Source organism: Hyaena hyaena, unplaced genomic scaffold (genome assembly GCF_003009895.1).
Source record: "Hyaena hyaena isolate Hyena2069 unplaced genomic scaffold, ASM300989v1 scaffold_169, whole genome shotgun sequence".
NCBI classification, from domain to species: Eukaryota; Metazoa; Chordata; class Mammalia; order Carnivora; family Hyaenidae; genus Hyaena; species Hyaena hyaena.
Genome location: NW_024080801.1, coordinates 1,005,169 through 1,027,984, shown reverse-complemented (window position 1 = coordinate 1,027,984; position 22,816 = coordinate 1,005,169). Strand labels below are relative to the sequence as shown.

At 54.5% G+C, this 22,816-nt stretch overlaps 1 protein-coding gene across 1 annotated transcript in view; it reads left to right on the top strand.

Annotated features, from left to right (window-relative positions):
* The first annotated feature begins 973 nt into the window (after window positions 1–973).
* ST3GAL1 (ST3 beta-galactoside alpha-2,3-sialyltransferase 1) overlaps window positions 974–22,816 on the top strand; it is a 93,830-nt gene continuing 71,987 nt past the window's right edge. Inside the window, exons 1-2 of the mRNA XM_039240192.1 lie at window positions 974–1,323; window positions 18,685–18,840. The gene's annotated coding sequence lies outside the window, so the exon portion shown is untranslated. The remainder of the gene's footprint in view (window positions 1,324–18,684; window positions 18,841–22,816) is intronic.

Genomic DNA, 22,816 nt, shown 5'->3' with positions numbered 1-22,816 from the left:
CCTAAGCCACGCTGTTCTTCTTTCCTCTTAGCATTGCTTAGAAAAGTTCCAAAAGAGGTAAAGCCCCTGTAAGGGAATAAAAGCTGTACAACCACACGTTTTTAATGCCTCTAAGGCTGCCAGTCGGCCATTGGGCAGGATGTTTCCACTGCTCCCACTTCCCTGTGAAGGAGAAAGGGCAACACCCCCCCCCCCCCCCCCCTGCAAACTTGAGCCCCAAAGGGGGTCCGGTCCCAGAAGCCCCAGCCCCAGGCCGCCCCGGGACCTGCGCCTGCCTGGCGTCTCCGGGCCTGGCGCTCACCCTGCTCCGGACCGCGATGCAGCCTCCGCGGCCGGGAGGACAAAACTGCGGCGGGCAGGCGGGCCGGGGCGGGGGCCGCGCCGCGGTGGCCGCTCTGCGGCTCCGAACAGGGCCCAGGCTCCGGCCTTCCCAGGGCCCCAGCCCCGCCGCGCGCCCCCCTCCCCCTCCCTGAATCCCACCTCGAGTCCCGCGCCCTTAAAGGAAGTCCAAGGCTCTGCCCCGTCGCCAAGAGGGTGTCGACCCCTTCTTTTCTACGGTGCGCCCGACTTGGGCTCCTCGGGGCGCCGCCGCGTCCGCTCGGTGGGCGCCCGCCGCCTTCCTCCCCGGGGTTGACCCCACGCGTCTCCTAGCGGTTCTTCCCCAGTCCTTCCAGCCTGCGGGCGGCGGCCTCGGCGCGGAGCGGTCCCCGCAGGGCCCTCCCGGGGCGGCCATCCGCGCCCCGCGCCGCCGCCGGCGTCTCCCCAGCCCGGCCCCCGCCGCGCGGCCGCGGCCCACGTGGCTCCGGAGCTCGCAGGCAGCCCCGAGCGAGCCGAAAGCCGAGCCGAGCGAGGGCGGAGGGGGCGCGGGGGGCGGGGTGGGGGGGAGCGGGCCCAGGGGGCGGGCACTGGGCGGAGGAAGGGGAGGGCCGCGCGCGGCCCCGGCGCCCGCCCCGCTCCGGCGCGCCCGGCTCCCGGCCCCGGCCGGCCAGGGACGCGGCCCCTCCCCGGCCGCCAGCGCGCCCCTCCCGTTACACCCGGGGGAAGGTGTTCCCGAGGCCGCTCCCAGCCTCACCCCGCCTCCCCGCTGCCCCGGCTCCAGCCTCCGCCGGCGGAGCTCCACTATGCCAGACAGTTTCGACACTTTGCAAAGACAAAGACCAGAAGGAGGAGGAAGAGGAGGAAGAGGAGGGAGGAGGGGGGAGAGGGGGACGGGGCGATGTGAGCCGGGAAGGGGGCCAGTGTTCGGGACACCACCCCCCCCGTAGTCTCCTCGGAGCCCCTCATCCCCGAAGCCGCGGAAACTCCAGCGTGTCTCCAGCTGCGGTGAGTGAGCGCGCCGAGCCCAGCGCAGCCCCGGGGTGCGCGGGGGGCTGCGTCCGCCCGAGTTGGGGCTCTGGCAGTTTCGAGTGTGTTCTCCAAGTGGAGGGGGGATAGTCGGGAGCCGGGAACAGAAGTGGTGGGGAGGGGTCTAGGAGGGCTTGACAGTGGAAGTGGGACTGTAGACCCCGGGCTCCCGGAGGAAGATACGCGTAGGGAGACCCCGTCCCTCGCCACGGCGTCACCGAGGTGCTTCGGAGGAGGAGTCCGAGGCTCCGGGGTCTTTTGCTGCTGGGACCTCAGCGGGGAGCCTGCGCCAGGTCCGAGGCAGCGGTCCCCGGGGTGGCCCCAGTGACATTGCACCGGCGCCAGGCTGGAATCTCCCTGGTCCGGGCCGCCAGAGGGCGAAGCGGCCGGGGGGCCCGCGGGTGGGATGAGTCCCCTCGGGGTGGCCGACCCCGGAGCTCTCGAGTGGGGCGAGGGGCGCAGGGGGCGCGCGGAGGCTGCGGGTGATCCGGGTCGAGCTGCGGCGGGACAGTGTACGGATCGAGCCTCCAGATCCGCTGCGAGCGGGAGGACATCCGGGAGTTGGCCGTCGCCCCCGGGGACGCCACCGGCCCACGTTGCTCCGGAGACGACGGAGAAGTTGGCGCCCGGAACGCGGCAGCTGGACGTGGCGCGGTGGGCAGGGAGGTATGGGGTGGGCGCAGGGGAGCGTGGCGGGGGTGGCGCTGGTGGCAACTCGAAACTCTTGGGTCCGCCCCAGCCCCGTTAGGCGCCGCAGCGGCAGCGACATAATCTGACAAAAGTTAGCAACTTGTCTGCGTCTCGCGGGTGTGTGACCTGCGCGGGGCAGGGGCCGCTGTTGGGGAGAGCGCGCGCGGGGCCCGGGCAGCGGTGACCCCGGGGCAGAGCGCGCGGATTCGGAATCGGGACCGCGGCGCAACTTTGGGCTGCTCCTTTCGCTGAGCGTGAGTGTGTTTGAGCGTGACCTTGCGGGAGGAAGCGCGGCTGAACTTGAGACGGGGGTTGAGGCTGCGCGCGGGCTGGCCTCTCCGTGCGCCCGCGGCCGGGCCTCCGGGGACCCGCGTCTGCAGCGGCTGGAGCCCCGAGTCCTTGCAGCCTGCTCCCCGAAGGTCCTGGCCGGCGCCTGCCTCTCGCAGGGCTCGGTGGGGGCGCTCGGCGGGCGGACACGTGCGCGCCCCGAAGTGCGCGAGCGGTGGGGGCTGGGCGGGTCACTGCGTCTCACGGGCTGCGCGCGTCCCGCAGAGGGAGAGGGCTTGGTCCCCGAGGGCAGCGACCTCTGCCGCGGGGCCGTTATCAGGCGTCCGCCTGGCGTTCACGTGCCCACCTCCAGAGACTCCTCGCTCCTTCTGGGGTCCCTTCGCCACGCGGATCTGGGCCGAGATGGTCCCCTAGCGAGACAGCGAGCGCCCGCGGTGTGTATTTGGCTGGGGGGGGGGTGGGGGGGGAGGGGAGAACGAGATTAGCAGAGAACCAGGTGGTCCAGGAGTGGTCGCCACTCCGCCTGACACACAGTAGGGACTAAGGCTGTTTGAAAAGGCCTCCAGATGGAAATGCGCTGGCAGGGGCCGGGACTTCCCCTCTCTGCTTCTCCCCGTTTCTACTACCGAATTTACGTTCATTCCCCTAATCGAGGCCTTTTCGGCTTCTAGGCGTGCTTTGAGCACCTACTATGTGCCGGGTAAAAACTGGACTGTTCAGAAGTGGAGGGCGGAGCCGCCTGGTGTCCCTTCCCCGGAGCTGCGTAAGCGCGCCCAGGAGGTTCTCAAAAGGCAAGGCGCACTGCCCCCTGCAGGCTGTTATGGGAACTGCGGCCTCGGTCCGAGGTGGGGAAGGGGCGCAGGCTGTGGCACCTTGCCTGGGCTCCTTGGAGGTACCTTCCTGCACCTCCTCTTCCTTCCCCAATAGCCATGGCCTGGCCATTTTCTGAAATCCCGTAGCTGGCTGAAAAGATCGACCGGAGTTCACCATTCAAGCACACCCCCACCCTCCCCACAGATCCGGGTTTTTCATCATCTCTCTCTGACCTTGGAGTGTGAGACTTGAACTCTCAGAATCTCAGTTTTCAGATCTGTAAAATGGGGTCGTTACTATTACCATACAAATGTGTTGCACAGAGTGTTACATAAAATTGTGCAAATATGTGTGCACACATGGATGTACACATTCGTGCTATATGCGCATGTTCACATACAGCAACTTCAAGTCTGGGGAAAGGAATCTCCTGTTCCAAAAAATTTATTTTTGCCGAACAAATCAATAAATAACAGAATGAGTAGGGGGGTCCCTTCCTCCGCCTTTGAACAACCCCGCAAGCCTGGCGGTGTACCGTCCCTGAGTTTTGCCAATCTCGCATTTGCTGTCCAGGCTTTACCACTGGGGCCAGGCGAGGGCCTGGGCCAGAGCAGGATCTTCCCCTCACCTCACTCAGCAGGCAGGCCAGGCCAGGGGAGGCCTCTTGAGCCCTGGGGCTGACGGAGAAAACAGGAAGTGTTGCCAGAAGAAATGGCAGAGGGTTTTTTTTTAGGGGGTGTGGATTACCCTCCGTGGGCTCTGCCCCCGCAGCGGAAGCTGACTTCTGAGTAGCCTGCTTGCTGACCTCAGGCCTGTGCTCCAGCGCCAGGGGCAGGCCAGGCATGCCCCCAGCTGGGCATGTCAGCAACCCCCCGAAGTCAGGGAAGGCCACAGGACTGGCTGTCTGGAGCCTTTGGTCCCCTAGGTGTGGTGGGGTCCAGCAGTGAGGGGGTCCTTGCAGATCCTGGAGCCTCAGGGGTTGGAGGGGCTCTGTCTCCCCTCTGCCCAAGGCAACCCCCAGGCCAGCATGTCTCCTGCAGACAAGTTCTCAGCAGCACCCCTCCCTCACCCCCAGGAAGGGGTGTCTTTGAACCTCCTGGTCAGCTCACCTCGCTCGAGTCCCTCGGTCTGTGTGGCAGGCTGCTGACTCAGAGGAGTTATATTTGGACAGGGCTTTGCCTTATGGGATCTAAACCTTAACCCTCTCCCCAGGCTCCTTCCCACACCAGGAAAACCAACCACGGTGAAGTAAAACAAATCCATCAGTTATCTTATCCTGCTTCACAGTAAATCCTATAGCACAAAGGACGAGCACCACCCACCAGTGGAAGAGCTGGCCTGGTCACAGAGAATTCTAGAATCAGGCTCACATGCACTTTGTTCAGTTGTGGAATGCATGTGTAACCTTTACTCCCCGCTCCCCCTCACCCCCCACCTTGCAGTCCCAAGGATCTGAGAGCTGTCTTCTCGGATTTGGGCACCGGAGCCCAACTTTGGGCCCCAGAGGAAGTCCCAGAGCCAGTGCGCAATTGCTTTGTAATTTGGCACCTATTCGTTCTGCGCTCTGGTCTCAGTTTCACTCTCTGCAAAATGAGAGGCTTGGAGTTCTGCTGACATGGCCTTGGGGCCGGTAAAGCCTTTCATGGAGAAGACAGTCTGCGCCCTACTTGTTTTTGCTCCCGCTCCATCCTCAGAAGCTTCCAGGCCTTCTTGGCCTCACAAGACAACAAGGCCACCCCGTTCAATGAGGCCTCCCTTCCCTTCCTCGCAGAGAATGTTCCGACTCCCAGAGCCCACGCCTGCTTGGTGAAGTCATTCGCCAGCACTTCTCGGCACTGGACATTGAGAAGACGCCCCAGAAGTTTCAGACTCCGGGGGTCTGCAACTGGGCAGAGCCGAGGTGACGTTTTTGGGGAGTCCCAATGATGTGTATAGCAAGCAGGAACCTTGACGGCTTCACCAGGACTGGGGTTTCCTCTCCAGGAGCTGAAAATATTCATAGAAATCATGTTAACTGTTTCATATTAATTAAAAAATACTGAAGCCCAGAGGGGAAGCCAGGGGACCCCGAGTGACAGAGGTGATCTAGAATAGCGGCTGGTCTCATAATCTCCAAATAAACAGGTGTGCTGTGTTTCTCCTTCCCCATACTTCCATTCTTTTCCCTACACTCAAGTCTCTCTTTCTTTATTGGAAACTAACATTCCTTGGGAAGCCTGGGGTTTGATTGTTTCTCGGATCTTGTTGTCGGATGGATTATTTTGATTTCAGTTGATCAGCATTTATTAGGAACTTTTTAGGCTCTGGTCACCATGCACGATGCTGGAAATACAGAGTTGGAAGGACATGTGATCGATCCATGTCCCTTACCATCCCCCAGAGGTCACGGCATGGAGGGGAGGCGCACGGGCGCACTTGAAGAGTCCGTTATAGTGTGGTTTGTACAGGCTAAGAGCCTGCCTGTACTGAGAGAGGGCTGGGACAGAGAAGGGACCTGCCTGAATTCAGAGGCGACAAAGCCTGAATAACTAGGGGAGTCACACCACAGGAAAAGCGAAGGTATTTTCTTGACTACATAGGACTGGTATTTAATTAAAGTGGTGCGCGCCCAGCGTGCCCAAGAAAAATAAAGTAAAATGAAATCACAGACTGGATGTAGGTCTGTTCTGCGTGGTTCTGCAGAGGTGAGGGAACTGGGATTTCAGGGCTTCAGTGATTTGGCCCTGTTCCCGCAGGAGGTGTTGATTTCTGGTTTGCTCGGGTGGGATTCATCGTTGCTGCCCAGCCAGAGTGCAGGTACCTGAATTGCTATCTCCCAGGGGTTATGGGCATTGCGGTGATGGTGTGTCAAACAGACAGTAGCTGCCTTGCTTTCTCTTCAAGAAAATAAAATTCTGTGCTTTATCTTTCATCCTTGTCCTTAAACTTGATGTCAGGGTTAAATGGCTGCTTCGGGAGAGGGGGTTTTTAAAGGCAGGGCAGGCAGCGGGTGGGGGGCAGTGCCCAGGTTTTCAGGTACACGACCACGTCTCCCTGTGTGAGCTCAGGCAGGCCCTGGGGGCTAGAGTTCAAGCGCAAGTGGCTTATCTCGGGCTGCACGGTGTGGACGAAAGGTCCTGCGTGGGAGAGTGCCGGGTACCCCAGCTAAGAGCCTGTGCGGGCGGGCGAGCACTGGAAGTACTTCTTGCTGGAGGCGCCGAAATCAAACAGAGCATGGGGGAAATAGAAGAGGTGACTGAAGGCGGAAAGTTCTGGAAAGCTTATGGAAAAACACTTGACACACAAGGCTGGTGTTGATGTTAAATGTTTGTTAATAGCCCCCACTGGGAGAAGCGAGGCCAAATGACGGGGTTATACAGTAACAGCATGCTTTTCTCATTCCTGTGGGTTGCGGAAAAAAAAACTTTGAAAGCTTTCTTTTTTATCCCCAGGGCTTGACATGGGGAATTCCCAGGAGGAGGAATGGGGGGAGGGGGGTGCCCGGCAGGGACGTGCATGGGTGAGGGTGCTCCATGCCTGAGCCCCTCCTGTGTTCTGACAGGCTCAGCGACAGGTGTGACCTGTGTCAAAGTTGGACACATGCGGAAGTGGACTCAGTTTGTCAGGGTTAATGCTGGGACGAGTATTAGAGAGGGGACTTTGGTGTCAGGATGTTTCCTACTGAGTCAGGTGGATCCAGGCAGGGCAGCCCCTGGCCGAGGACTGGGGTGCATCACTGAACCTCTTGGGGTCTCCCATTTCCTCAACTGGTAGATGGCGGTGTAGAACTCCCACCCTGCGTGGGAGAGTTGGGAGGGGCCCATAGGAGGAGGCCGTGAACTTGCCTTATTGATAATAGAAGAGCATCTGCTTTTTAGTAAGCACTTAGGGTTTGCCCAGCACAGAGGCAGGCATTTTAAACATTGAAGCCTTCTGGGTCCCAGTAGGAAACACGCACTCACAGACTGAGCGGAGAGTTTAAGAAGGGCAATGTCTACACAGCCAGGAGCAGCATTTAGGAAGTCAGCAGAGGATATAGCAGTACCTGGGCCCAGTTACCACCCCCTACGATCTCCTACCCGCCCCCAATCCAAGAGGCCAACGGGGGGCTGGGTGAGGGGCACTGGGAGCTGCTAGAAAGCTCTGAAGAAAGCCTCTCTCCGCAACCTGGCAGGGAGGAGCCTGGGAGATAACGTTGTCATTTTGCTGTGTCCTCCCTGCCTTCTGCAATCCTTGGGGCCCGGGAGCTGAGCCCAAGCTGCAGACAGAGGCCAGAGAGCTCCCTGCTGCAGCCTCTCGGGGGCAGAGCCGCCCTGGAGGCCATCCCGCACTCACCTGCCTTCTTATTTGATTCTGCTGTGATTTCCAAAGGACGGATGCTGGAGGCAGGAGGGAACTCCCCGGCTCCAGGCTGTATCTCTGGGGGAAGCGCAGGTTTTAACCGCTGTGCTCCCTTCCCCTAGTAAGATAGAAAGGTCAAGTGTGAGATTCTTTTGGGGCACCCGGGTGGCTTAGTGGGTTAAGCATCTGACTTGGGTTCATCATGACCTCTGGTTCGTGAGTTCGAGCCCCGCGTCACAAATCCCACTTCAGATCTTCTGTCTCCATCTCTCTGTGCTTCCCCTGTTCTCTCTCTCTTTCAAAAAATAAGAAAACATTTTCTTAATCTCTCTCTGTCCCTCTCTTTCAAAAATAAGTAAACATTTTTTTTTTTTTTTGCAAAATATTATTATGAAGACCTTTAGGCCTTCAGTAGCATCTCTGAGAAGCAGAGTAGCCTCGGAATTAAGGCTTTGGTCTGAGGCTTATCACATATTTCTAGGTGATCACGTTATTTGCCTTTTCTGGGTCTCAGTTTCCTCTTCTGTCATGGGGAGGATACTCCCTAGGGTTGATGTGAAAGGACCACTCAACAAATGTTAGCCTTTGTCCTTGAGGGTCGGGGTTCAGACATGCGGTGTGGGGGACGGTAGTGTTCCCTTCTGTCCTTTTAGCCTGTGTGATATTCAGCTAATACTATTTGAATATTTTTACCTTAAAAGTTTTTTCCTTCCAAAAGCATCTGGGGATGTTTGGACCATTTCTTCTGACTCCGTACGTATATATGTGTATATTTATTTTTCTCACGTAAAATATGTAAGTTACCTAACAAAGCCTGATTCTGGAGCCCTTAAGAGAATATAAATTCAAATTAAACAATTTCAGCAATTCAGAGTAGTTGAGAAGGAAAGAATGTTAGTTCCAGAGTATTTGATGGAATTAAAAAGGGGGTTGTGAATGACTTTTGGTAGGTCCACATTTGGGTATGCCAAAAAAAATCCTTTTTTTTTTTTTAATTTGACCAGCTACCTTGATAAAAGAAATCAAACCCAAATAGATATCATTGCGATAGATTTTGCTACATTAAAAAAAAAACAACAAACCCATTTGAGTCCACATTGAACTAATAGACCAGAGTGGCTAAAAATTCCCTTCATGAATATTTACTTAGCAGAGGGCTCTTGAGAAAAACCCAACCAAGAAAAAAAACAAAAAACAAAAAACCCAACCAAAGCAAACCCAGCTTCTTCTCTGAGAAGGTGGAATGACTCCAAAATATTGTTTCATGCTCAAAAAGCCTAAAACAACTCCACAGGAAAAACGAAAATCCATCTAATTGGGCATTTACCTTTTCAGAAATAAAAGGCTCAGTGGAAAGAAAAGGAAAGGAAAGAAGAAAAGAAAACCTCTTTCCTTGGAAGGCTAGACTGGAGCCCAAAATAAACGCCTCACATTGCTTGGCCCAGTGATGCAGGCCGTGTCCCCCTCCCTTTCTTTATTGTGCTATTGCAGAAACGCACTAATAGACCTGCCAGCTGTCTGAGGGCTAAAATACCTCTTAAAACCCCCGACCTCTGGTTCACGGCCATTGGCATCTGTAGCCCTGACCCTGTTTGGCTGCTACCCTGGGGCTAAGGTTCTCCCCGTGTGGCCGAGGAAGTGACTTCCCCAAGGTCACACGGTCTCTGCACGCAGATCTTCCGTGTGCCCGCAGTTACCCAGGGGCAGAGTGGGTCACCCCCGGGAAGTCATAAGCCCGTGCTTCCGACACACGACCGCACGCACAAGACGGTGGCCTCGCCGCCCCATCCCTCATCCAGCTCAGCTCATCCCTCAATGCCCCGACCCCCTAACCCCCACCTTGAACGGTACAGAGGAGTCGGGGGACCTGGTCGACACAAGGACACGTGCTTGGGAACAGACACATGGCACCGCTCTGACCCTTCATCCTGTCCCTCGGGGCCTGGCTCTCGCCACCTCACCCTGCGCTCCGCCTGCCTCGGCTTGGCTGAGTCTGAGAACAGCCGCAAAGGAGCATAACCGCAGTCTCAGTCTCCTGATTCGATCTTCGAGTCCACTTAAGGGACCCGACCTTTATCATCATCATAACACGACACAGCGCAAGGCACCGTAGGACCGTATACCGTTAAGACAGCGGGCACGGCTGCCATTTACAGTTCACGCAAAGAGGGTGCAGAGGAACCCGAACCAGACTTGGCCGAGAACGAGCTTTGGCGTTAGGAAGCCAGAATGCCCCATCACGAAGGTGCAGGGGGCGGGGATCTGGGGGAGGGGCCCGGGCAAGGTTCTGCTGGTGAGATTCAGGTAGGGACATCTTAGTGGAACTTCCAGAAAGAAGCTGTCCACAAATAACTCAGGCATTTAGTTGGGTGATTTCCCAACCGTGTAGTTATTTTGCATGTAAATAATTTCGTCAAGGGGAGGGAGTCAGCAAGCATGTCACGTCAAAGTCAGGGAACAAAGGCCTGACCAGGATCTTTAAGAACAAGGGAGAGAAACCACCGGAGGAGCCTGGGAATTAGGAGTCCTGCTTATGCATCTTTTGCCGGGTAAACTGCGTGACTGCCTGGCAGCAAAGAGGTTACTGTGTGCCTTCTGTCCTTGAGGATTTCAAAGAACGTAATTCCAGTTGATGGGTTTTCTACAAAACCCCAAGAGTTTACCTGCGGAACCTACACGATGGCGGTCTTGGGTTCCCACATGCCTTCCGTCAGCGCCTCCACTGTTAGCACCTCCGCAGGGGCCGGGCCAGGACGCAAACATTCCATCAGCAGACCTGACCCTTCCTTTAATGTTACTTTACTCGTCTTTATAACAGCCCTGTAAACCCACTGCTTGTATTTTCCCCCGATCCCATTTTACAGAAGTGGAAACTGAGGCACAGAGAAGTTAAGCCACTTGCCCAAAGTCCTGAGGCACAGAGAAGTTAAGCTGCTTGCCCAAAGTCCCATAGCTAGAAAAATGGCCATTCCTAGTTGCTTCGTTTCTGCCCGGAATCCAAGATCTCAGGCACCATGCTGTCATTCCCAGAATCACCCCGCATCTCTACATCCGGGGGAGGGGATGGCTGGGAAGGGTGGAAATAGCCCCCCTAAGAGGTGCGGATATAGAACACATCAGACTGCCTGTCTGTCCCCAGGCCCACCCATGCTGCGTACCATCCCACCCAATGGCCGTGGCAACGGCACCCAGGTCTGTGGCGTCTTCTCTGGAGGGAGGGAGGTCCTGATTGTCCCCCGCATGCATCCCACTGGGCGGGTCTCTAAGGCTCTTCTCTGCTTCACCATTTGGCTCCGGTTGGATGGGTGCATTGAGCTAATCTGATAGACTTGCTGGATCTTTATGCCTCCGCTCGGACCCTGTGTTGCTGATCACAAGCACTCATCCTTTGGTTCGTAGTCATAGACTGAATTCAGAGATCTGCATGGTGCCCGGGATGGAGGAGGGTCTGGGGGCCGCGGGTCGGAGACTGGACTGTGAGCAGAGAGGCTTAGCATACAGTTTGTCGTCAGGCGTGCAGACCCACCCAGCTCCCAGGGAAGGTGCCTCTTGAGCCACCTGCTCCAAGGAAAATGATTAGTAGAAGTTGCTGTTGCAACACTGGAAAATTCCTTTTTAATAACATCTTCACAATGGAGAGAAAGGGCAGCTGTTCTTCCTTGAAAACACTGTTAATCCTACTACCTGGTGGAGAGTCTGATGAATAAAGACCTTTGCTTGGGAAACATACGAGCCGCCACAAACAAGAATGTCCTCGTGGGGGGTATTCCTGGTTGTTCCTAAGGCAAAATCTTAAATCTGAAACCTCAGTCTTCTGGCCAAAAAGGAAAGTAAAATGAAAAGGGGGAGATGAGAAGCCAGCGAGGTTGCGCTCCACCGCCTACTAGAAATTTCGACTGAAAAACACGCCTTTCAGAGGGGTGTGAAGCATCGGTTCTGACATAAGGTCTGCTGCTATATTTCTGTCTCTACCTATGACAGGGAACAAACGGAACTAAGCAAAAGCGATCTGTGAACTCCAGGATCATAAACATTAAACTGATGTCGAAACCAGGCCAAACGTCTAAAGAAGGTGAACAAATTTACTGGCCCCGGACACAGTGTTGAATATCGGAATATCTCCGCGTCCTTGGGAGTCTGCCCTGGGGTGAAGTAAAGGAGGTTTCTCTTTTTCTCTGAGCGTGAGCCGCGGTGTCAGAAGCCGTGACAGTTTCCGGAGCCGGTGGGAGGAAGGTGTGTTTGAGTAGATTGAGTGATAACGCGTTACAGAGGTTGCACGTTTATAGAGCATGAAACAAGAAGGAATTGTAAGATTGCAGCATTTGCAGAGGCTTAGCGGTGCCCTTGTTTAACCTTCCCCTATTCCAAGATTTCAATTATTCATCTACTGAGTCACTCATTGATTCACTCAATGAAAGTACTGGCCCTGCTGCTTCGTAGCTGTGTGACCTTGAGCGAGTTGCTTAACCTCTCTGTGCCTCCATTCCTCATCGATAAAATACGGGTAATAGTACCCACCTCCCAGTAGGTACTAAATGAGTTGGTACTTCGAAAGGGTTCAGAACGGTGCCCTGCAGAGCACCCACTCGAAGTGCTTACTAAGTATGTGCTTTGATCACGATCCTTGTTCAAGAGGAGAAACCCCTTGCTCAGGGTCCCATGAATTGCTTTCTCACTTCCACTCTCCCACGTGGTGGTTCTGTGTCTGCTTGAACACTGCTAGTGATCGCGAGATCTGTGCCCCACACGCGGCCCTTGGGCCTCTGGACACCTCCGTGGATTAGGAAGCTCTTTGCCACACATAACTTCCAACCGTGGAGGGCTTCCCGGAGGAGGCAGTAGGGTTGCAGCTCTGGGGCTGTCTGAATTTAAGGCTGAGAAGCGGGCCTGGCTTCTGAAGCCTGGGTGTGGCACTGGACCCTGGGCTCCTAAGACTTGGATGTGCCAGTTTAGACATTCACGGCGAAGCAGGCCGCTCCGGCAGAGGGCCGGCCTGTGTGATTCCTCAGCCCGCGAGCGGGCAGAGCCAGCGCGGGAAGCCAGCCCGCAGTTTGCCGCTGCCGAGTCCTGCCTCTACCGCCGCGTTTCCGCCCGACTGGGGAAGCTCAGGGTGTCCTAGAGAGCGAGCCTCCCTTGTCCCCCCCAGGCCCGCGGCCAGGGACCCCAGCGGCCGGCTCTCCTGTGTGAGCCGCTGCCCCGAGCCCCCGCTGCTGGCCTGCTGGCATCGTGCTTAGACCCACAGTCTCCCGGACCACCCCTGCCCGCGGGCTCCCGTAGACCTCCCTCTGAGCAGGTCTGGGCTGAGTGTTGTGAATTCTGGCGGCTGGCGGCGCTTTTCCCCTTCCAGAGTTTCTGCCCAGGAGATACTGTGTTCTGGACGTTTCGGGCTCATGTCACGTTCTGACCAGGGCTCTGCGGCTGCTGTTGTTATCAGTGCTTTGACAGTTGGGAAGGCGGAGGTTCGTTGAGGTTGGCCGTTTGACCTAAGGTCCCCCAGGTTGCATCGCATATTGGGGGGCTGTTCTATCCCCCCCCTCGCACATCACCGGATTCTGCCCTAAAAAACCCATCCTGGGTCCGGTGTGTCTGGTCTGGCCGCCCGCACTAACACACCCCTGCCAACCCGCCTCCCACCCGCCTCCACGTTGTTCCTGAGAATCAGATAAGAGGCCAGAAGAACAAAGCACCCCCCCCCCCCAGCCATATTTCAAAGGGCTGTAAATAGGATGGCTGATGGTGGCGCTCCGGGTCACATTCAGCGCGGACGGACTCCGAGTGACGCAAGCCGTGTCCTCTGGCTCAAGGTTTCCATGGTCAGCAGAACTTTTCTTTCTTCACTTCCTTCCCTTTTTCTTTCTTTCCTCCCTCCTCCTTTCCCCTCGTCCACAAACTGTTGTTTAGAAGGACCGAGTTGCGCCTCCTTAATGAGGCCGGGGTTGCCTGGAAAACAGACTTTGGGCGTCGTATTTCACAGTCCCTCCGAGCTCAGAGCGCCACGCTGGGCGGCGCGGAGAAGCCCGGGGGCCCAGAGGAGGCTTCTCGGCCTCCAGTGTCTACCTGCTCTGAAGGCGAATTCAGGCTCCCCAGCAAGGGAAGCCGAGGGAGCACCTCCTGTCTGGGGGGCCTGGGGGCGGAGGGGGCGGCTAGGGCCGGGAGAACACGGGCTCCGGGGCAGAGCTCCGGGGCCACTGTTTGCCATCTCTGAGACCCAGGCAGGTGGCTTCCAGGTCCGAGCCTCAGTCTTCCCACTGAGGCTCTGCAGTAGCAATACCCATCTTCCGGGCTGGAGGTTGGGATAAATAGGGCAGGAGAGGATGGGGGAAAGCCCCAGAGAACAGACCGCCTTCAGGCTGGAAGATGGTGGGGACCTGGTGACAGCGGCAGTGAGGGGGCAGAGAGCCAGTGCCCAGGGGGCCCCGTGGAGGAACCCCGAGACAGAAGCAAGGCACCTCCCCTTCACGTGCTTGGAGGAAGTGGGTGTAAGGGAGGGAAATGGCAAGGCTGTGGTGTGGGGGTTCTGAGCAACCTTCATTTTTTTGTAACAAGATGCAACTGAGGTTTCTTTACCTGCTTCTAGAAAGAGGTGTGGCCATACCCGTGTTCTTGGAAAACCAACAGGCTGAGGCTTGCGGTGGATGGGAGGGTGTGGCCTGAGCCCCATCGCCAGCCGTGTTTGGGGTGTCTGCCCCCGGGAGAGGTACTCCTGTCTTTATCTCTCTGGGCTTGGAGAATAGACCACACTCGGTGCTAGGAGCCAGAAGCTGAAGCCGCTGCAGAGAGCTGGGAGCCGCTGACTGTTAGGGAGCCCAGAGAGGAGGTGCAAGCCAGTGAGCCCCCGCCACTTACAGGTCTGTGGGGTGTGAGCTGGGGAGACCACCCTCTAGAGCCCAGCCAGCCTTGGGCAAACGGCATAGCGCTTTCGGAGCCTTGGTTTCCACATCTGTGAAATGGGGATCAGCCTGCCCCCCCCCCCCCCCCCCCCCCGCCACCAGAGGACTGCTGTGCAGACCAGATGAAATCACGCTCACAGGCTGCTTAGCACCTCGTCGTCTGCACCCACCCACTCACTGTGGGGAATAATAATGTGTCTCTCAAGCAAGCCGACCAGCACCTAGGCTCCGGATTCAGAAATCCACTCAGTCCGAGACTCGCCCTCAGCTGGAGCCCTGCCCTGGGGGGAGGGGACAAGCATGCATGCTTCTTTCTGGCTGGGTGCAGTGCCCTTCATGTCAGCCCCTGGGCCGAGAAAGGGGAGACGTGGCTGCGTCAGGAAGAGGGGGGCCACTTGGCTCCTCCAGCCTCTAGTCGGCCCGGGTACCCAGCTCCTACTCCAGGCGTGTCTGGGTCATCTCACTGCCAGCTTCTGATCTGTCCCTGCACCTGCCTACATCTGGGTCACCTGTCCCTTTTGCAGACAGATCCGCCAGACAGTCTCTGTGTTGATCTCGCTCTCCACGGTCACGGTCATTGTGTTCCGGACGGAAATTCATATTAAGAAACCACCCACTCGTGCACTGACCGGCTCCCCCCCGGGGGTGCAGGGTGTCGTGGCTGCAGGCGGTGTGCCCCCCCCCCCATGGTGGGCTCCTCACAGGCAGAACCCGGGGGTGTGCTGCTGTCCCTGCCAGGGCTGGGCACCGAGCCCGCCGGGCGCACCTGAGGCTCAGTGAGTACCCGTGTGAAGTACACCGTGCCGGTCCAGGTAGGAGTTGGTTTATCACTCAGGCTCCAGTCTTGACCATGATCTTGAGCAAGTTGCTTAACCTCCTCAAGCCTCCGCTTACCCGTCGGCAAAATGATGCCGATAATAGTTCATATCACATCCTTGTGAAGATTAGCAGAGCGTTTGAGAACCAAGGGCTTGGTTTGGGAAAGTGCCCCTAAGCCAGTTCAGGTGGTCTCTGCCACTATTACTACTACGGGTTTTACTTGATCATTATTGTTACTAAAGTGATGTCACGTTGGTTTTTACCCGCATGTTTATCAGCACAGCCTTGCAAAGCAGTTGAAGCAGGTATAGCGTCCGTTTTCCCGAGGGGCAAACTAAGAAAAACACCGTTTCAGAGAAAGACCTTTCAGAGAAAGACTGTTTGTCTGCCATCACTTTTGAGTATGACATGGCCACCGGCCTCCGGGAGAAGATGCCTGTATGTTAAAAGGGCAGGGATTTTATTCAGCCGGGTCCAGTGTTCACAGTTCCCCAGATTATCACTTCTCGCGTGGAGGAGAAAGCCGTGATTTACTAAGCAGACCAGCCACACTCCTGGGGACGTAGAGTTTGGCTTCCAGTCCCCTCCTCTGCTCCCCAAAGAAACGAGAACAAACCCCCTTACGAGATTTATCATGTTTTATTGCATGACGGGAAAGAACGTCAGGGGGCTTGCCAGTGGTGACGCCCTGTGAGGGGTAAACAAGGAATGATTTATGGGCCCTAATCTCCCGCGGGGCAGGTAAAGTTGGTGGGCGTGTTTCTCGCTTCCCAGTCTCCCGGTTTAAACCCAGCAGCTGGCCGCCGAGGGTCTGGGCCAGTGCCTAGTGGCTGCCAGTTGGACAGATAGAAATGAAGGGGTGAATGGCCTGGGAGAGGAAGGATAGGGAAGCACGTGGAATTATAGGGTGATGCTGGAGGGCAGGGTGCTATGGGAAGAGAGCCATTTCGGAAGAGGTTTTCGGGGTGCGTGTTGAAAAGCAAAGGCAAGGAGGTTCTCATTACGGAACGAGGCTGCGCCCGGGCCCAGCAGGTGCAGAGCAGGGTAACTACCTGCCTGGCATATTCAGCGCCCCAGTGCTGCGTCAGGAGCTGAGAACAGAGGCCGAGGAAGGTGGGCGACGCCTGAGGAACAGCTGTGGTTTATAAAAGCCCTGCAGTTGCAAGCTCGCCTGTTGGGGCCGGGCATCCGGTGCACACGAATGAAGATAAGCACAGGAAGCCATGGGTGCCTGGAGGTGACCCAGCCTGGAGTGTGGAGGGGAGTATGTTAAAGAAAGCCTCCTGAGCATGTGACACATTAATGGTTTTGTTCATTCTCTTGTTCAGGAAATAGGCACTGGCTTTCTCCCATGGGGCAAGCGGTGTGCCCGGTGGTGGTGGTAGAGTGGTGTGTAGGATGGGCATACTTGTGAGCCCAGGGAGTTCTCAGGCCAGTGGCACATGCCGTCTGGGAGCGCAGGGGATTCTGGGCAGTGGCGGTGCCTGGCCTGTCAAGGCAGCCGGCAGAGATGTCCCTGGGAAGGGCCGTTGGTACTGAAATCTGAAGAGTATGTGGACAGCACAGAGGGATAAAGGACAGTGTCAGCTGGTGATGGGGGGAGGAAGGTCTAGGTTACAATTTACACGGATCCCTCTGGGGGCTGCTCAGAGTAGGACTGGCATCTGAGGAGGTGGGAATGGCAGGTCCGGTCAAGAGGCTGGGGCGGAGAGCACCCCCTCCCCACCTTAATTCCTCTTTCAGACAACAGGGGCTCGCAAGAAAGTTTTATTCTGGGTGCTTCCATTTTCTGTGACACTGACCCGGACTGCTCTGGCTCAGGCTACTTTGCGTGTCTTCCGTGGAAATATCCCATCCCCTCAGCGAGCTCCAAATAGAGTCTATTTATTGTCGACACCAGACGCCTTTAGACAGATAGTGGGTAAGTCTGTAGCTAAATCCTGTTGACCTTACATCTAAAATAGCTCTTGAATCTTCCACCTCTCCTTTATCCCACAGCCATGCCTTAGTTCTGGCCTTCCTCTTCCCTGGGCAATCACAAACACAGGCCGATTTTTCTTTTTTATTATCATTATTTTTAAAAATTTAAATCCAAGTTAGTTGATATACAGTGTAATACTGACTTCAGGAGTTGAATTTAGTGATTCGTCACTTAACATATAGCACCCAGTGCTCATCCCTACAAGTGCCCTCCTCAATGCCCATCACCCATTGATCTTTCCTTCTAAGTTGCAAGCTTATCGCGTGTTATCACCATTGCCGGCAGTGTAAAGATTACTTGGTAATTGTATCAGTGAGCCTTCCCTGCGTAACAAACAGCTCCAAACCTTAGTGCCTTAAGCAACAAACTGTTGTCATTTCTCCTGATTCTGTGGGTTGATTGGACACTTTTTGTGGTCTCGGCAGCTTGGCTGGGGCTCAGTGGCATGGTCCACGCACTTGGGGGCTCAGCCGGGCTGGCTGGGTTGCCTGGGGCCTCTCCCGTGGTGCTTGCCTTCCTCCAGGGGACGAGCTCGGGGGTTAACATGGCCCCAGAATGATTCCTAGCAGTTGAGAAAGGGGAAGTTTTGTGGACAAGCACTTTTTAAGCTTTTTGTCTTTTGTTATAAGGCTCATTGGCCAAAGCAAGTTACAAGGCCAAGTTCAGATTCAGAGGGTGGAGAAATGGACCTCAGTTCCTGGGGGGAGAGAGAGCAAAACCACACTGCAAAGGAGCGTGTGTACACGGGGACCCAAGCAAATGCCAAGCAAACGTCCTGATGGCTGGGAGGAGGACTATGGAAGTAGACAGAATGGGGGTGGCCCACTGGGGGCTGCTCTCTACCACTTACTGCCTTTGGCATCCTGCTCAGGGCTGCTCACAGGAGCTCTCCGAGCTCCAGTTGCCCATCCATAAAATGGGAATAATCACAGAGGCCACCCCAGGGATTTCGTGAGAAAATGTGTGGTCTCTGCGGCCCTCAGTGCTTGGGACACAGTAAGAACTCAATTGAGGGCCTCTGTTCTTCCTCTTCGGTGAGGCCTTCCAAAACCGTCTCCCACCCGGCCCACCTGGGGCATCCTAATCCCGAACTCACAGTTTTCTTTATCTTCTTCCTCAGGGACACTTTCCCCAAACCTTTTCTTTTTGCCAAATGGCATTTCACTTGAGCAAGAAGCAGCTAAAACTGTCCATCTGCTCTTCTCAACCCGAGTCGGTCATTTCTTCTCCCGTCGCTCTCCCAGATATCGTTCGCACCCTCGTATGGTGTTGCCGTGAGGTATTTATTTTTCTGTTTTCTCCACCAGCCTGAGCTTCTTAAAGGTTTACTCACCTTTCTGTCTCTGGTACTTGGCTGCGTGCACTGAACAGGATAGGTGTTTATTTCAAAAAACAAATACTTGATGTATAAATCACCGGGCGGGGGAGTGGAGCAATGGTGAGTGCCTTTTAATCGTCCTGAGTCATTTTCAAAAGACCGCGGATGAGCAAAATGTCAAAAATGACTTAAGCTTTCCTCCTCTTCGTCTTCCCTTTCAGTTGGGACCATTTTCAGACTCAACCTTTCTGACCTGGAAATGCCAGAAGTAACTATCATCGCGAGGGGCCGTGGTGAGCAGACATTTTGAGCTTTGTGGCCAGGACAGTTTCATTTGAGGACCGGAAGTGGACGGTCCCCCACCTCAGCCTACTTAGGTAAGTGACTGTGCTCTTCCCCTCGCACGAGTGAGAGGTATTGTCCTTTCTGGTTTCTTCCACAGATGAATTTGAGTAGCGGAGGAAAGATGTTTTGTCTTGTTCCCTTTATAATTTGGCCTCCTCTTCCGGGGATCTTCCATTAAGAGGGACCGCTTCCTCCTAAAGGGAAAGATGTGGGGCCATTAGAACATCAAGTAATGTCTTTTTCTTAAAAGGAGAGCCCTCTGTGTTTTCAGTAAGCAATACTTACAAACCGGATTGGGAACAGCCTTGTATGACCAGTGTCTGGTGTCCCAAAGAAGGTCTGGAATGACTCTGTGCTAGAGTGCCTGTCAGCCCACAACTATGACCCACAGGGCAAAACTGGCCTGGCCGGTTTTTGTAAATAAAGTTTTATTGGTACCCAGCCACACTCCTCCATCCAAATATGTCTGTGGTTGCTGTCACATCACAACAGCAGTGGTGACGGAGGCTGTGTGGCCTGAAAGCCTGAAATATTTACAGTCTGGTCCTTAATGGAAGACGTGTGCCAGGCCCCGGGCTAGAGTTAAGCTGTCCACATCTGGCCACTCCATATGTGGCTACTTAAATGTTAAGTCATGACAATTAAACAAAATTAAGAATTCAGCCCTCATGCTCACCACATTTCAAGTGCCCAGTAGCCACATGGGACCCATGGCTACCATTTTGGACTGTGGACATTGAGAATGTTTCCATCAGTGAGGAAGGCTGGCTTGGGTAAACTTTGATCACCCTGGCATGTCTCTCTTCACTCTGCCAGTGTCTAACTCAGCTTGGAAATAATTGCAAGCACTGTGGAAGAAGGTTGGTGCTCGTATGTGTGCGTGCATAACTGTCCTTTATGGTTCTTGGTGAGGGCGTCTATATATGTGTCTACCTACTTATCTATAAAAATGGAATTACTTTTAAAATTTCTTTGGACAGCCGACCTGTGGTTGCTGTATATATTTCCATGTGAAAACTAAGCCACTTGGACCTTGGGATTTATCAGTTTTATATATACGAATAAGTTGATACAAATATGAGCCTTTCTGTGGTCGTAGGAAGGTCACACAGAGTATGAGGCCTCCTGCAAAGGGGAAGAAGCAATGGCCAGTGTCTCCATTGGCTGAAGACAGGGCCAAGGGAGATAAGAAACAAAGAGAGGGAGAAAATGATCCCAATATATGATTTTTTTGAGTCTTGGAAGAATGAGGAATTATGGAGACAAAAGGTAATAGGGAAGGGACTGTGGGTTTACTTTCCAAGAACATGTTAAACACATTGATGATGATTGGGACTGTTACCACATCTCAGAACTGGTTCCTGAGCACAGAAGACCCATGGGAGAAGCTTGGGGTTGGCCATGGTCCCGCCATCTTGGATGGGTCAGAACTGGGGGTATAATAGGAGGTTCTTCTTGTCGAATGAGGCAGTGTGCATTGCAGAATAAGAGGCCCAATCCCTGGGATACATGGTGTTTATGGAGGGGTCTGAAGAGAGAACAGAGAAGAAACTCTAGGTATCTAGGAGGTCTATAGGCAGAGGCCCTAGGTTGTGTCTTGAAGAACTGGGCTTAGTTGACCTTGGGTTGCCCAGGAACTAGCAAGCACAAAGCAGAGATTTGGGTGATGGAAAAAGATTGAGCTGATGTGTGTCCATACATGTAGATCCGAATGGGTGCTGCCTCTTCTCTCAGTTGGTCTTCAAGGTCATCACCATTGCAGGTGAGTACTGGAAGCACCTGAAACATGTGTTTCCATAACGGACCTTCAGACAATGGAGTTTAAGGCAGATGTGAAGTAATTAGAAGTCACAGTAAGAAAGGGTATTGAGTTTTTAGCACTTAGTATCAAGCACACCAGGGAAAACAGTGGTGATGGTGCTGATGTTAACAGTGATAATACCATCTATACATTTTAAGCTTATTATGTGCTGGGTGCACCGTTCTGGTAACGATAATTATTATGATAATAGCTTCAGATTATTGTGCTAAACGCTGTAGTCACTTTTTCTCAGTATATGAACCCCGAGTATTCTTTTCAATTAAAGATTTTTTTCAATTACTTTATTTTGATATAATTGCAAATTTACAGATAAGTGGCAAAAACAGCCACACAAATTCCCAGGTACCCTTCACTCGGATTCCTTAAGTGTTAACGTTGTACTATTTTTGCTCTATCCTTTCCTCTATTTTTTCCCGAAATCAGAAAATTCTTGTCACCACAATACAACTAAGTCAGAAACTGAACATTGACTTGCCACTAGTATCTAATCCTCAGACCTTATTCAGACTTCACCAGTTGCCTTCAGGGAAGTCCTTCATAGCAAAAGAAAACCCATTTGGTGTGTGTCCTGCTTGGAAAACGTCCTTAGTCTTGTATTTCGTGACATTAGCGTTTTTGACACATTGAAGCCAATTATTTTCCGGAATCTCCCTCAGTGTCGGATGCTCCCCCGTGATTAGATTTAGATTTTCTTCTTTCGCCGGGCTTCCCACAGAATTCCTGTCGGGTCCTGAGTGCCTCACATGGGAAGGCGGAGGCTCGTCCATCCCACTGCCTCCCGCGATGCTGGCTTTATCACTTGGTTAATGATGGGATCAGCAGTTGGTCAAGGAGCCTTGGATCCTTTCGGTGGAGAATGGGATCTAGTCACAAGGTGTGTCCACTGCTACTGACGTGGCATTGCCTCTAGGGCCTCTAAGCAGACAGAGCTGGGAAATGGGCAGTGTGTGTGTGTGTGTGTGTGTGTGTGCTTATAGATTCGTGCATACATACACACACATATACACGCCTCTGTATTTATAGACATATGTATACACATCAGCATATACATCCATATACGTCATATATATGTGAATCTACACACATAGGTACATCATCTAGACTATTTCTAAATCAACTGATATATTAAGACCACCACGAGTCCACACTGGAGACACTGGCTACAACATTCGACATTGACATCTGTCTTAATGACGCTGAACAGTCACCCAGCCCCACTGCCAATACCACAGGCCACCACTTTTATTAAACTATGGGTTGGGCCCTGTTCCAAACTCTTCCCTTACCGTTACCTCTGGTAACAACCCAGTGACCCAAGTATGGATGACGAAGCAAGACTCCCAGAAGGTAATTAGCTTACGCGAAGTTACGCAGCTAGTAAATGTGGCAAGTTTACAGCAAGTGCTTGTTTGCCTGCTGGCATTTGATCAGATGACCTGGGGAGATACTGCCGTCCCAGAAGAAAACCAGAGGCCAAGGCGGAGGAAGTGTTTGTCCCCGTGGCCCCGAGATCACTGACGCCCATAGCAGCAGGCACTGACATTCATAGTAGCAGGAAGGCGACAGCTTGGTGGTGGTCACTTCCTTCACTCCCCAGGATTGTTTACAGGCGGTGGCTCTGATGGAGGGGTGAAACACACAATGGGTGTGCAGAGAGGCACGTGGGGGTGCAGGGCTGTGCATCCGCGGGGGCCTGTATGTATGTGCGCATGCACGTTTTCGTGGGGGGAGGGGCGGTGTGTGGCTGCTGTCTGGGGCTGGCACAGACCTTGATCAGGTTGAGGGCTTGAATGGGGAAGTGGGCCTCTCTGGGGAGAGGGCACTTCCTCTCTTGCAGTGTGGTATCCCTGGCCGAGTTGCTTAAGCACAGAGGCTTTAACTTAAACACGTTCGTTTCCCTGGCTCCCAGCAGAACGTTTGTAGGTTGTGATTTTGTTGAGTGTCATTCGTGCACAGGAACATCTATTTCTGAGCTGTTTCTATGTGCCAGGCACTGTCCCGGGCAGACAGAGGGAGCTCACATCCTAGCAGAGAGTGGGGAAGGGGAAGAGACTGACGGTAAGCAGGGACATAACTATGCAGAGGGCAGAGTGGGGGATGGGGGTTGGGGGGGTGGGGACAGGCGGAGAGCACATGTAGCATGCTGGTCCAGGAGGGGCACTCCGAGGAGCTGTTGGAACCCAGCG